Below are 15,256 nucleotides of genomic sequence, written 5' to 3'. Positions count from 1 at the left end.
CCAGAATTAATCCCATGGCTCCTTCCATCCACAAGGAACTTGAGAAACGCTGTGTCAGTTGTGTCTGGGAGAGAAAGAATAATTTTTACCCCCACCTCAGTGATCTGAACTTTGGGTGATTTCCTTGCACAGTTGTAAGGACTGAAATAACACTGAAAGGCAAAGCTAAGGACACATAACAAAAGGCAGGAATCATGGCTCAGAGATCTTAAGCCAAGGTCAAGCGTCAGAAAGGTAGGAGATTCAGAGCTATAGGGAAAGGAGGGAGCAAACATCAAAATCCTGAGAATGTCATAAATCTATTTTAGTAGTTTTTGTTTTGACACAAAGTAACATTTTTCCCAGGGTATCTTAAATGTGTCAGTTGATATCTAACATCACCCCATCTACATTTCTCAAAGTATGGTCCTCGGATCATCAGGAACAGTTAAATCTGAAGGGCGTCATAGAAATATAGATTCCTAGGGCCTACCCAAAACCTTATGCATTAAAAATCTGAAGCTATTAGGTTCAAGAATCTGCTTTAAACAAGTATCCACTAGGTAATTCTAATGCATTCTAAACTTTGGGAATCTCTGTTTTAGACTTTTGCCAGGATCCAGGGCAGGTCTGAGATGTGGGTTAGGTTTGAGCCCTGGGAGAATGCCTCTTCTTGTCAAAGTTACTCTAATTACTCTACTAGGGTGGAGTCTGCCCTAGAACCAGAGGGATTTTGGTAAGGTCAAGACTGTGCATTCAAGTTAAATGGCAACCTTCATGGGTGAGGAAAATTGAGGAGCACGGAAAATAGATGGATTTTGAGTTGCTGATGAGTTTGGTTTGAGAAAGACTGGTTCAACACAGAGCAGTTTCAAGGACAAAAGAATTTGTAGGTGGGTTTGCCAACAGACTGACGATGGTGGGAATGGTGAAGAACCCAGAGATTCTGTTGTTAAGGTTTTGTAATGGTAGGTGAAACAGATGACAGCCTTGGAATTTCCAAGCACACGCTACAAGACCTGTTCTTTAAACAGTCTGTGCTGAACAGGCGGCAGAGAGCTGATGAATCCTGAACCCTCTTTGCTGAGAATGGAGGAGTGGATGCAAGATGCTGTTATAGTTATTAGAAACTGTGAGATGATAGGAAAAAAAATGTATATATATATAGGTCTCTGTTCCTGATTACTGACACAGGAAACTAAAACTCGTAATTTCCTAACTGATAAAAGCACTAGGAGTCTCTTTGTTCAAATATTTGATCTATGACCCTGGTTCCTGACACAAAGTTCCTATATCCCTTGAAATTTCCTGGTTGACAGCAGTGTCTTTTGTTCTAAAAAGGGACTCTTGGTAGGCTCCCGAATAGAGACCAATCACCAGAAAGACCAAGCCATGATTAGAAGCTTTGAATTTTCAACCCAACTCCCCATTCACAAGAAAGGGGAGAGGGGCAGAAAATGGAGTTAATGATCCATCATGCCTATATGAAGAAACCTTCATAAAAATCCCCAAAGTACAGGGTTTGGACAGCTTATAGGCTGGTGAACACACGAAGATGCTGGAAGAATGGTGTACCTGGAGTGAGCATAAAAGCTCCGAGACCCTTCCTGCTCACCTTGCCCTATGCATTTCTTACTTCTGGGTGTTAATCTGTATCCTTTATCAAATCCTTTTGTAATAAATTGGTTTCATTGTTTTCCTGAATTCTATGAACCTCTGTAGCAAATCAGTTGAACCCAACGAAGAGGTTGTGGGAATCTCCAATTTAGAGCCGATTGGTTAGAAGCACAGGTAACAACCAAAACAAACTGGCATTTCAGGTGTAGGAAAAGTGTTAGTTGCTCAGTGGTGTCCAACTCTTTGCGACCCCATGGACTGCAGCCCACGAGGCTCTTCAGTGCATGGGAGTTCTCAGGCAAGAATACTGGAGTGGGTTGCCATTCCCTTCTGGGGGCAATTAAGGACTGAACCCTGAACCAGTAGGATCTGACGCTGTCTTCAGGTAGATGGTGTTAAAGTTGAGTTCAATTGTAGGACACCTAGCTGATTTGGTGCTTTGTGTTAATAGAATTGTTTGGTGTGGGGGAGAAAACCCCGCACATACGGTGTCAGAAGTGGTGTGAGTATGGTTAGCAGTGTGGGAGTAAAGGAGAAGCACAGAAGGACTGGGTTTTTCCTAAAATGGAAACTTTCCCTAAAGAGAAAAATCCACACCTGGTAATTATAAAACAGAACTACTTACACATTTCATGAGAGGGATAAGTGCAAGCAAAATGAACACACTGGAAAGCTTCAAAACTTCCACAAACTAAAATTAATGGTAAATCATGGGGTTAAGATTCACCGCTCTGAAATACTGAGAGGAAATTCTAGTATCCAAGAGCACAGTGGCTCTTGGTAAATAAGAGAATGATGTACCAAATGCCAGCATACAATGTTCCTCAAGGTAATCAATATTAGAAGCTAATGATATGCACCTCTCCCAAGTCTCAGTGGCTTAATAATAAAAATTTCTATTTTTTTCAATTCTAATACTATCTACCTGAAGATAGTGTCAGATCTTACTGGTTCAGGGCTCAGTCTTTAATTGCCCCCAGAAGGGAATGTACTTTGATTGAAGTACAACTGACAAAACTGTAAGATATTTAAAGCATACATCATGGTGATTTGATGTACAATCCTTCACATTTTGAAAGGATTCCCACAATCTATAACAGTTAAAAAATTTCTTTCTTACATCCCTTCCCAGTACAATACAGACTGGGCAGCACTCCTTGGAGGCTGTCTTCCAGACAGGGACTCAAAACCTAGGATGCTTCTGCATTTTGGCTCTGCTATTTCCTAGTGCCTCCGTGGACTCCTTTGCTGGACCATCTACTCAACCATTAAGTAAAGAGAGAAAGCAAGGAGAGTCAGCCAGGATGTTTTAAAGATAAGTCTGGAAGAACTGTATATTTACTTCCCTTCACTTTCCATTGACCAGGACCTAGTCAAATAAAACCAACTCAACTTCAAGCAGAACTGGGACATGAGTCTTCTCCATGGAAGGGGAAAGGAGGTTGGTGAGCATCCAGCCAATTTCTGCCACTCAATGACTACTAATCCAGAATCTGCCTCTATCTTAATTAAAATCATACAACTTCCTAAAGTTTTTAAAGCATGTCTTACAGTGTAGTTCCTAAGATATTTTATTTAAAACCGCAGTAAATGTTTGAATGTTCTTGTTGGAATAGTTAAGATTCTCAGTAAAACTTTCTGAAATGCAGGGCTCTCTGATAGTGTGTGAATTAAAAAATAAATATTCAAAGTTCAGGTTGGCTAAGCTAACCATTTGACCCTAGAGTTTGGAGGGTAGCTAAGCCCTCATTCTTATGATATGACTGGTATGAGTCTATTTTTGAAAAAGCTATATGATAGCAATATGAAGAATGTTTGGGCTTTAAATTCTAAATATTATTTATGAACTTCTGAAGCTACATTTATAATCCCACGTCCATTCTAATACTGTATGTCTCTGTACATTTATGGCAGACCCAGTAGAAAATCTATTAACAGCTGGTTTTGAACATTTCTGAGGTATCTCCTCCACATACATATACATTCTCATTGTACTTTTTCTTCACATTTAATTTTCAACCCGAGAATCATTTGCATCTTGTTTAGCTGCCAACATTTCCTATAAATATTCCAGAGCAAGAAATTTCAACCCAAGATTCACCATTAATTTTTGTGAGTTGTGAATGTTTCAAAACTTTCTGATAAATCCATTTTATTTTCAAATCTCTACCTCCCTTTTCCTCCTCCCTCCTGTAGACTATATAACAGCCCTGTTATATAATTACCCAGCAAGTAATTTTCTCTTTATTAAAAACAATTTTCCAATAGTTATGACGGCATTTTAAAGATTATATTACAGGAGGCAATCTAAATATGAAACAGATGAATAAGTATATCTTGGGCAAAATAACTTACAAATATGAGAAAGAAAATTAGAGGATGCATATGTTTGTGGTTGAGAAAGTATGTCTGTCCAAATGTATGGGAGAGGTTGGTATGAAGAAAGAACGGCTATACAGAAGGGTTTTGTCTGGTTGTTACATAAGCAACTGAGAATTCTGGGATGACCCTCAGCCTCTTTGGCTGACAAATTATCCCTGACTAGATGACTGGAACTGGAAACAATTGATGCCAGGTGGGTGAAAGAGAAAGTTGATTTCATTTATTTTACCACCTCATTTATTTAGGGCAGGAGGCAAGAGAGACCAAAAAAAAAAAAAAAATGGATCAGCATCAAATGAACATCGTTTTTCATTTGTTTGCAAAGCTGTTTGTGGATATTGGCATTGAAAACATCTCAAAATCTAAGTACAAACAGCCTTTACACACAAAATTAATGTTAACCACAGATTAGAACCACTGTAGAATGCATTCACGTTGCTATATTTCAAATAACAAGCAGAAAGAGCAACTACATGTAGAAAACAATGGTTATGGAGGACTCCAATCATAAGGTCTTATATTACAGTGAAAAACAGTTGTTAATTATAAAGCTGTAACAGTCTTTCATATAACATAACAGTCTTTCATATAAAGCATCTTTTCTTTCCCTCTGGTTTTTCATTTTACATTTTCATCTAACCCATTGTATTAATAATTATTTAAAATCAGATTTCTCTCCTAAAATAGGTTCCCTTTATGCATCATCTTTATGCAGCAGTGGCAGAGCCTTCCTAGGCTGGAAGGGCCACCAACAAGTCATAATGTGGACCTTGACATCTGACCATTTTTGGAGAGTAACCAAATCAAGACAGAAAATCTAATCTTACCAAAGACCACATAGGAATTTCTTGGCAAAGTCAGATGAGAAAACAGGGTTCATGAACTCTAAGGGCTGACATTTTTAACCACTATCTTTACTTCTTGTTTTGGGAACCTCTTTTGAATTAAAAAAGAAATGTAGAAAATTCTGGAATTGTTCTTGATTTTTCCATGATCAGTGTAATGGTGGAAAGAGTTCTGTACTAGAGTCAGAGAATCAAGACTCTCAAAAAAGGAAAACTTTATATAATGAGACATTCACATGAATCCTTTTACCCAATCACTTACTTCAAGAATCTTTAAATCATAACCTATCTTATTTCAACTACATGCCACTGAATTCCTTCCTTCCATATAATTTTGAAGCAAATTCCAGACATCATACCATTTCATCTATAAATATTTCAGTATGTATCTCTAAAAGATGTGTCTTTTAAAAAAAATAACTGAAATAACATTATCACACCTAACACATGCATACATGCTCACTCAGTCATGTCCAATTCTTTGTGACCCTATGGACTGTAGCCTGCCAAGCTCTACTGTCCTTGGGATTTTCCAGGCAAGAATATTGGAGTAGATTGCCATTTCCTTCTCTAATACCTGGAACATTTGATAATAATTATTTAATACTATCAAATATACAGTGTTCAACATTCCAACTGCCTCATAATAATTTTCAATAGTTTGTTTGAATCAAGATCCAAATAGATTTTCATTCATTATAATTCACTACATGTTTCTTAGATCTTTTAAATTGTTTTTCTAGGCTTCCCCTCTATCTCTTTTTTCTCCCTTTGGTTTATAGTTTATTTGTTGAAGAAACCAAGTCATTTGTCCTGTAGACACAGATTGAATTTTGTTTATTGTAACCCTATGGTGTTGTTTAACATGTTCTTCCATTCTTTGTTTATAAATTGATAGTTGAGTCTAACAGGTTTAAAAATTATTCAGATTAGATTGCCTTTGGCAAGGGGTTTTGATGAATGGGATGTGTTTCCATTAGGAGACACTAATGTCTGTTTATCTCTTGTTTTATCATGCAAGTAGATATTGGCAATCAATAAGTAGATTCATTAAATCATTAAGGATGGCATAATGACTCACTGGAAAAGAGTCTGATGCTAGGAGGGATTGGGGGTGGGAGGAGACGGGGATGACAGAGAATGAGATGGCTGGATGGCATCACCGACTCTATGGACATGAGTTTGAGTGAACTCTGGGAGTTGGTGATGGACAGGGAGGCCTGGGTTGCTGTGATTCATGGGGTCACAAAGAGTCGGACACGACTGAGCGACTGAACTGAACTGAATGATATTATAATTCTATTGGTCCTTCATTTATTAGCCAGAATGAAAAAGTTTCCCTCATTTACTATATAGCTTCCCAGAAGTACAGTTCATAAAGCAGAGGCAGGACAAATGCTTAATTCTTTCTTTCTATTACTAGTTTTTAAAATAATGAATTGGTTGCTAGTATCAGTTGTTATAGGGGCTTGCCAGGTGGTGCTAGAGGTTAAGAACCTGCCTGCTAATGCAGGAGACTTAAGAGCTCAGAACCTTGTCTGTTTGCATAGGTAAATTTAAGATTCACCAGCATATAACACTGAAGTCCTGCTAGTGGAATAAGTAACTGATGAAGGGTAGAATAAGAAGAGAAGTGGCACTAAGATGAATCTACCACAGTATTCCTGCAAAGAAAGTGAAATCTACAAGGGACACTGAGAAGGAACAGAGAAGTATGAAATAACATGGAATCAACTGATGAGAGAGTTGCTGAATACACAGAGAGGTCTAAGAAAGTATCAACTAAAAAATAGCCAACCCCCACCCCCACCCTGCAACCCTGCCTCCAAGTTGTCTCAGAGCACCAGCTTTGGGTGCCCTGCTTCACGCATTGAACTTGCACTGGTCATCTATTTTATATATGGTAATGTATGTGTGTCAGTGCTATTCTCTCAAATCATTCCACCCTCGCCTTCTCCCACTGAATCTAAAAGTCTGTTCTTTACATCTGTGTCTCCTTTGCTGCCCTGCACGTAGGATCTTCGGTAGTGTCTTTATAAATTCCATATATATGCATAAATATACAGTATTTGTATTTTTCTAACTTACTTCACTCTGTATAATAGGCTCCAGGTTTATCCATCTCATTAGAACGGACTCAAATGCGTTCTTTTTTATAGCTGAATAATATTTCATTGTGTGTATGTACCACAACTTCCTTATCCATTCATCTGTCAATGGGCATCTAGGTTACTTCCATTTCCTAGCTATTGTAAATAGTGCTGCAATGAATATTGGGGGTACATGCATCTCTTTCAATTCTGGTTTCCTTGGGGTGTATGCCCAGCAATGGGATTGCTGGGTCATATGGCAATTCTATTTCCAGTTTTTTAAGGAATCTCCACACTGTTCTCCATAGTAGCTCTACCAGTTTGCATTTCCATCAACAGTGTAAGAGGGTTCCCTTTTCGCCACACCTGCTCCAACATGTATTGTTTGTAGACTTTTTGAGGATGGTCATTCTGACCAGTGTGAGATGATACCTCATTGTGGTTTTGATTTGTATTTCTCTAATAATGAGTGATGTTGAGCATCTTTTCATGCGTTTATTAGCCATCTGTATGTCTTCTTTGAAGATGTCTGTTTAGGTCTTTTGCCCATTTTTTGAATGGGTTGTTCACTTTTCTGGTGTTGAGCTGCATGAGCTGCTTATGTATCTTGAAGAATAATTCTTTGTAGTTGTTTCATTTGCTATTATTTTCTCCCACTCTGAGGGCTGTCTTTTCACCTTGCTTACACATGTATACCTATGGCCAATTCATGTTGATGTATGGCAAAAACCATCACAATATTGTAAAGTAATTATCCTCCAATTAAAATAAGTTAATTAATTTTTTAAAAAGTAGCCACTGGGATTTTCAACTAGGTAGTCACTAGGGATCTTATCAAAGTCTGTTTCAGTGGATTGGTGAGGACAGGAACTACCTTTCAGTGGATGTAGAGTGAATAACAGGTGGGAAAATTGAGACAGAAAGAAAACAACTCTTTTCAAAAAGTTTGCTAGGGTCTGGAAGCTGAAAACTCATTATTATAATAAATTATGTCTTGTATGTAACATAAAATTAACCAACCAATAAATATTCATTGTGAACTTATGTGTATGCCATTGTGCCAAAATACTACTAGGGTAAAAAAGACATTCGTGACATAGTCCTTGCTTTGAAGGATACGACTGCCAAAAAGAAAGTATGCAAATTTATAAAAGCATGTTTAAAAAGCAAGCTCTTCAGAAACACTAAGAAATCAGATTAAATAAGAATTTAAAAAATATATTGGCCTTTGTTACCCCTTTAAAATTGTACAGAAAATCCTCATGCGTGATTCTAAAAAACAAGAAAAATATATGTCGTTAAAAAAATAAATATAAAATACATCTGATGCATGAAACAAAAACAATTCTCTGAGTTAATATACCTAGTTTTCCTTTGAATAGAAATACAGCACAAGATTCTTGTATCTATTCATTAAAAGATCAGGTTCAGTTCCCCTGAATATAAAAAAGATAATCACATTATCTCACCTGCCACAAGCAGGCTAATACATGTATATGAATTCAGTACTGTGTCTGTGAAGTGTTATAATAAGCAAATTCCTTATTAGCAGTCAAACAAAATCAGCAGTGTCTGTCGTCATTGCAACTTTCAATGAGGAGATGGCCTCCTCTGCCTTTTTTCCCCCTTCCACTGACCTTCAATAAAGACTTTTCACATTTAACAAAAGTATCCTTGTAGTTCCAGAAGTGGTTTTTCACCATCCTGCTTTTGATCAGCTTTCTAATCAGGCTTACTTCAGATTCAAGTGGAGAAAAAAACTGACCATGAAAAAGACCACTGCATTACAGGAGTGCTCCCTCTCAGCAGCACCCTGAACTGCAGAGGAAATTTTTTTGCTGTCTTTCATGGGAACACTTTGAAATCCAGAAACTATGTCTCAATTCAGGCACATAAGAAGGAAATGATGGGCAGCACAGAGCCTATATGTATATATACACATATATACACACATACATACATAATATATGGAGAAGGGCGTGGCAACCCACTCCAGTCTTCTCGCCTGGAGAATTTCACCAACTGAGGAGCCTGGCAGGCTATAGTCCATGGAGTCGCAAAGAGTCAGACACAACTGAGCGACTAAGCACTGAACAGCACATCAAAATAGGAAGAGTCAGAAATGGATGGCGTCGTCTCCTTCAATAGGAAGAGTCAGAAATGGATGGCGTCGTCTCCTTCAATAGGAAGAGTCAGAAATGGATGGCGTCGTCTCCTTCTTTAAGAAGGGGATTTTTTTTTAAGATTTTCATTAATTAATTATTAATTAATTTTATTTTCAACTGTTCTGGGTCTTCGTTGCTGGATATGGGCTTTCTCTAGTTGCTGAGAGTTGGAGCTACTCTTTGTTGCAGTGTGTGGGCTCTAGGCTTGCAGGCTTCAGTAGCTGCAGCCTGCAGCCTCAGTAATTGTGGCACACAGGCTTAGTTGCCACTTGGCATGTGGAATCTTCCCAGAGCAGGGATTGAACCTGCATCCCTTTCATCAGCAGGTGGATTCTTAACCACTGGACCAGCAGTGAAGTCCAAGAAGGGGATGTTTTTATTTACATTTAATTCTGTAAAACACAGTAGGGTTGCAAATAAGAGGTCAAGGATGAAAAGCAGCAGCAGGACTTACGCAACACTGGTTACACCTGTCTTTTCCTTCCCTTCCTAAGACTCCGTCCCAGCCTTGAATTTTATAGGGTGGATATCATGGATACTGCCCCATGCTTGAGTGCTGTGGCTCCCACTGAGTGGGTTCTCTAAAAGTGTTCTGGCAGGCGGTTCACATTTGAAGGAGGGTTCAGTTCAGTTCAGTAGCTCAGTCGTGTCCAACTCTTTGTGACCCCATGAATCACAGCACGCCAGGCCTCCCTGTCCATCACCGGAGTTCACTCAAACTCATGTCCATTGAGTCGGTGATGCCATCCAGCCATCTCATTCTCTGTCATCCCCTTAGAGAAGCCTTTTCCTTGTTTCCCACTCCTTAGGGAAAAAAGAGGCTTCAGTGGATGGTTCTGAGATTGACCTCGACCAATGGCCCAGAGCCAGTGGCTCTGCACACAGAGAGTGGGTCAACTTGGGCAGCAAGGTAGGGCCTAAATAAGCCTTTCAAATGTATTGGTGCAGAGAACTGCAGATTCATCTGTGCATTATATAATAACTTTCTTTCCTCCAGTGCCTGAGACCAGATGGCTATGTAAATAAATAAATTACAACCAAAACTGTTCCAATGTTATGACTGTAGAATTTGAGATAATTCCTTTAATCAGCCATCCAAAGAGTTGAATCTCCTTTGCGTCCTGATCTAGAACTAGCTATCTTTCATCATGACTTTCAGAGTCCTTTGGTGATAAGAGATTTTCAGTATCAGTGAATATAAATTTAAGTTTTATTACTGAATTTTCTGGAGAGAAGTTAACGAAAACCTCTGAGTCCCATTTATTTCACTGTGGAAATAAATGCTGACATTTAAGAATTGTTGAAGAATTTGGGAGAAAAATATAAAGTTATATTATTGTTTTAGTTTTAAAATACAGATTTCAAAATAAGACAGCTTATTAGAATTCAAAAGGGAGCTTCAAAACTCAAATCCCAAATCCACAACTTTTTTTTCATACAGCCAGATGCTCATCTTCCTTTCACCTTATAAAACATCAAGTACTTAGATGGAAGCAGTTCTACCTCTATAATTATTAAGGATTCAAAGATGAATATACCCATAAAAAACTATAACAACTAACTTAAGATTGCTGATGAAAAATTTCTGTGAGTTCAAATGATACCATTTAGTTCAGTTCAGTTTAGTCGCTCAGTCGTGTCCGACTCTTTGCGACCCCATGAATCACAGCACGCCAGGCCTCCCTGTCCATCACCAACTCCCAGAGTTCACTCAACTCATGTCCATCGAGTTGATGATGCCATCCATCCATCTCATTCTCTGTCGTCCCCTTCTCCTCCTGCCCCCAATCCCTCCCAGCATCAGAGTCTTTTCCAGTGAGTCAACTCGTCGCAAGAGGTGACCAAAGTATTGCAGTTTCAGCTTTAGCATCAGTTCTTCCAATGAACACCCAGGACTGATCTCCTTTAGAATGGACTGGTTGGATCTCCTTGCAGTCCAAGGGACTCTCAAGAGTCTTCTCCAACACCACAGTTCAAAAGCATCAATTCTTCGGCGATCAGCTTTCTTCACAGTGCAACTCTCACATCCATACATGACCACGGGAAAAACCATAGCCTTGACTAGACGGACCTTGGTTGGCAAAGTAATGTCTCTGCTTTTTAATATACTATCAAGGTTGGTCATAACTTTCCTTCCAAGGAGTAAGCATCTTTTAATTTCATGGCTGCAATCAGCATCTGCAGTGATTTTGGAGCCCAAAAAATAAACTGTGACACTGTTTCCACTGTTTCTCCATCTATTTCCCATATAGTGATGGGACCAGATGCCATGATCTTTGTTTTCTGAATGTTGAGCTTCAAGCCAAATTTTTCACTCTCCTCCCTCACTTTTATCAAGAGGCTTTTGAGTTCCTCTTCACTTTCTGCTATAAGGGTGGTGTCATCTGCATATCTGAGGTTATTGATGTTTCTCCTAGCAATCTTGATTCCAGCTTGTGCTTCTTCCAGCCCAGCGTTCCTCATGATGTACTCTGCATATAAGTTAAATAAGTAGGGTGACAACATACAACCTTGACATACTCCTTTTCCTATTTGGAACCAGTCTGTTGTTCTATGTCCAGTTCTAACTGTTGCTTCCTGACCTACATACAGGTTTCTCAAGAGGCAAGTCAGGTAGTCTGGTATTCCCATCTCTTTCAGAATTTTCCACAGTTTATTGTGATCCACACAGTCAAAAGCTTTGGCATAGTCAATGAAGCAGAAATAGATGTTTTTCTGGAACTCTTGCTTTCTCCATGATCCAGCGGATGTTGGCAATTTGATCTCTGGTTCCTCTGCCTTTTCTAAAACCTGCTTGAACATCTGGAATTTCAAGGTTCACATATTGCTGAAGCCTGGCTTGGAGAATTTTGAGCATGACTTTACTAGCGTGTGAGATGAGTGCAATTGTGCAGTAGTTTGAGCATTCTTTGGCATTGCCTTTCTTTGGGATTGGAATGAAGACTGACCTTTTCCAGTCCTGTGGCCACTGCTGAGTTTTCCAAATCTGCTGGCATATTGAGTGCTGCACTTTCACGGCATCATCTTTCAGGATTTGAAATAGCTCAACTGGAATTCCATCACCTCCACTAGCTTTGTTCGTAGTGATGCTCTCTAAGGCCCACTTGACTTCACATTCCAAGATGTCTGGCGTCAGGTGAGTGATCACGCCATCGTGATTATCTTGGTTGTGAAGATCTTTTCTGTACAGTTCTTCTGTGTATTCTTGCCACCTCTTCTTAATATCTTTTGCTTCTGTTAGGTTCATAACATTTCTGTCCTTTATCGAGCCCATCTTTGCATGAAATGTTCCCTTGATATCTCTAATTTTCTTGAAGAGATCTCTTGTTTTTCCTATTCTGTTGTTTTCCTCTATTTCTTTGCATTGATGACTGAGGAAGGCTTTCCTATCTCTCCTTGCTATTCTTTGCAACTCTGCATTCAGATGCTTATATCTTTCCTTTTCTCCTTTGCTTTTCGCTTCTCTTCTTTTCACAGCTATTTGTAAGGTTTCCTCAGACAGCCATTTTGCTTTTTTGCATTTCTTTTCCATGGGGATGGTCTTGGTCCCTGTCTCCCGTACAATGTCATGAACCTCCGTCCAGAGTTCATCAGGCACCCTATCTATCAGATCTAGACTCTTAAATCTATTTCTTACTTCCACTGTATAATCATAAGGGATTTGATTTAGGTCATATCTGAATCATCTAGTGGTTTTCCCTACTTTCTTCAATTTAAGTCTGAATTTGGCAATAAGGAGTTCACGATCTGAGCCACAGTCAGCTCCTGGTCTTGTTTTTGCTATCTGTATAGAGCTTCTTCATCTTTGGCTGCAAAGAATATAATCAATCTGATTTCGGTGTTGACCATCTGGTGATGTCCATGTGTAGAGTCTTCTCTTGTGTTGTTGGAAGAGGGTGTTTGCTATGACCAGTGCGTTCTCTTGGCAAAACTCTATTAGCCTTTGCCCTGCTTCAGTTCGTGCTCCAAGGCCAAATTTGCCTGTTACTCCAGGTGTTTCTTGACTTCCTACTTTTGCATTCCAGTCCCCTGTAATGAAAAGGACATCTTTTTTGGGTGTTAGTTCTAAAGGTTTTGTAGGTCTTCATAGAACCGTAGAATAAGGAAATATTATCTTTGAGTTAACAATTGATGGTCCATTAAACCATTGTATTACTGAATTAGTTGGCTCTTGACAAGCAGTTGAGCAATGATCAGATACTGTAGTGCGGCAAATGATGATTTATTCTAGATCACCAGTTGTAAATTCCAGCTATACATTAAGATCACAGAGAAGGGTGCATTTAAAAAATATTGACACCGAGGCCCTACCCCAGCGATTCTGATATAATTGGTCTATTGAGGCTTTAAGATCATGTTCTTTTCAAAAGTTTTCCTACCGCTCGTTCCATATCCAGGTATTTCCAGTATGCAATCAGGTTAAAAACTCCTGATCTAGGTTACTCGTCTAGATGTATGATACTGCACTATTGTTTATAATTGATATGAGCAATAAAGAGTGACAGGTACATTGTAAAATATTTCCTTTATGATAATTTATTCTAAATTACTATTCTCTGAAATTATTGGTTTAGAAAATTACAATTACTTAGCAAAGGTAAAATAACATCTACACAGTGTTTACAACAAGTAAGAAATATAGGTATTTGTATGGATGAGATATAACAGAGCCACAAGTTGACCTTTTTTTTTTCACTGAAGGTGTTTGTAAACACCTTGGAATTAAATAGAATTTTTCTATCCAGATACCTCATTAAGAATCAAAGTTAGGTGACTTTTCAAGCCTCATCCCATTTAAGATATGTGTGTGTGCTTAGTTGCTCAGTCGTATCCAACTCTTTGCAACTCCATGGACTGTAGCCCATTTGTCCGTTTAGGATAGTGCTGGTTACAACACATGTCCCTAGATTCTCATCGTAATGTTCTTTCAGATATTTCCTTGATTTTATTTTTTAGGAAGTAAACATTACTTTGGGGGACTAATAAAAGAAACCACAACTAATTACCAGAAATGTAAATAAACATTAGAGGGAGTTTATAGAATATTTGTGAAGACTGTGGACTCCCAAATCAGATAAACCACAGCCTAAGCCTGACTTTAACATTCACCAGCCAAGACACCTAAACATTTCTGAACCTCAGCTTCCTCATCAGGAAATTACAGACATTATAATATAATAGCACAAGGTAGAAAACGAGTAAAGGCAAATTTCTCTCCTGCTCACATGGCATTAGTTGTTTTCCAACACTAAGACCTAAGGAAAGGAGGGTAAACCCATACTTTTTTGTTAAAGGTGTCAACAAAAGTCAAACCATATACATATCTAATGATACATATGGAATTTATATAATGGCAAAAGAAAATCCAGTTTAAAAATGAGCAAAGGACCTGAGTGGATACTCTTTTAGATAAGACATGCAAATAACCAACAGGTACATGAAAAAGTGCTCAGCATCACTAATCATGAGGGAAATGAAAATTAAAACCATAATGAAATATCACCTCACATCTGTCAGAATGGCTATTGTCAAAAAGACAAAGAGATAATGAATACTAAAGAAATTGTGGAGAAAAGGAAACCCTGGTGCATGCAGGAATGCAAACTGGTGCAGCCACTGTGGAAAACAGCATGAACGTTCCTAAAAAAATTAAAAATAGAAATACCATTTGATTCAACAATCTTTCTTTTGGGTGTATGTCCAAATAAGATGAAATTATTATCTCAAAGAGATATCTATGCTCATGTGTTAATTGCAACAGTATTTACAACAACCAAGACATGAAAACAACCTGTGTGATGGAGGAATGGATAAAGAAAATGTGATCTGTATAGACAATGGGATATTGTGCTTAGTCACTCAGTTGTGTCCCCACGGACTCTTTGTGACCCCATGGACTGTGGCCCTCTAACTCCGCTATCCATGGGGATTCTCCAGGCAAGAAAACTGGAGTGAGTTGCCATTTCCTTCTCCGATGGGAAATTACTCAGCTATAAAAAAGAAGACAATCCTGCCATTTGCGACAACACAGATGAACCTTGAGGGCACTATACAACCTGAAACAAGTCAGAGAAAGACAAGTACTGTATGATCTCACTTATACGTGGATTCAAAGCATCGAACTCAAAAACAGGGTAGAATGGTGGTTGCCTGAGGCTGACGGTTGGGGAAAATAGGG

This window comes from Moschus berezovskii, chromosome 12 (assembly GCF_049115385.1).
Source record: "Moschus berezovskii isolate FMDL1 chromosome 12, NW_MosBer_1.0, whole genome shotgun sequence".
Lineage (NCBI taxonomy): Eukaryota > Metazoa > Chordata > Mammalia > Artiodactyla > Moschidae > Moschus > Moschus berezovskii.
Note: the sequence above shows the minus strand (reverse complement) of the source record.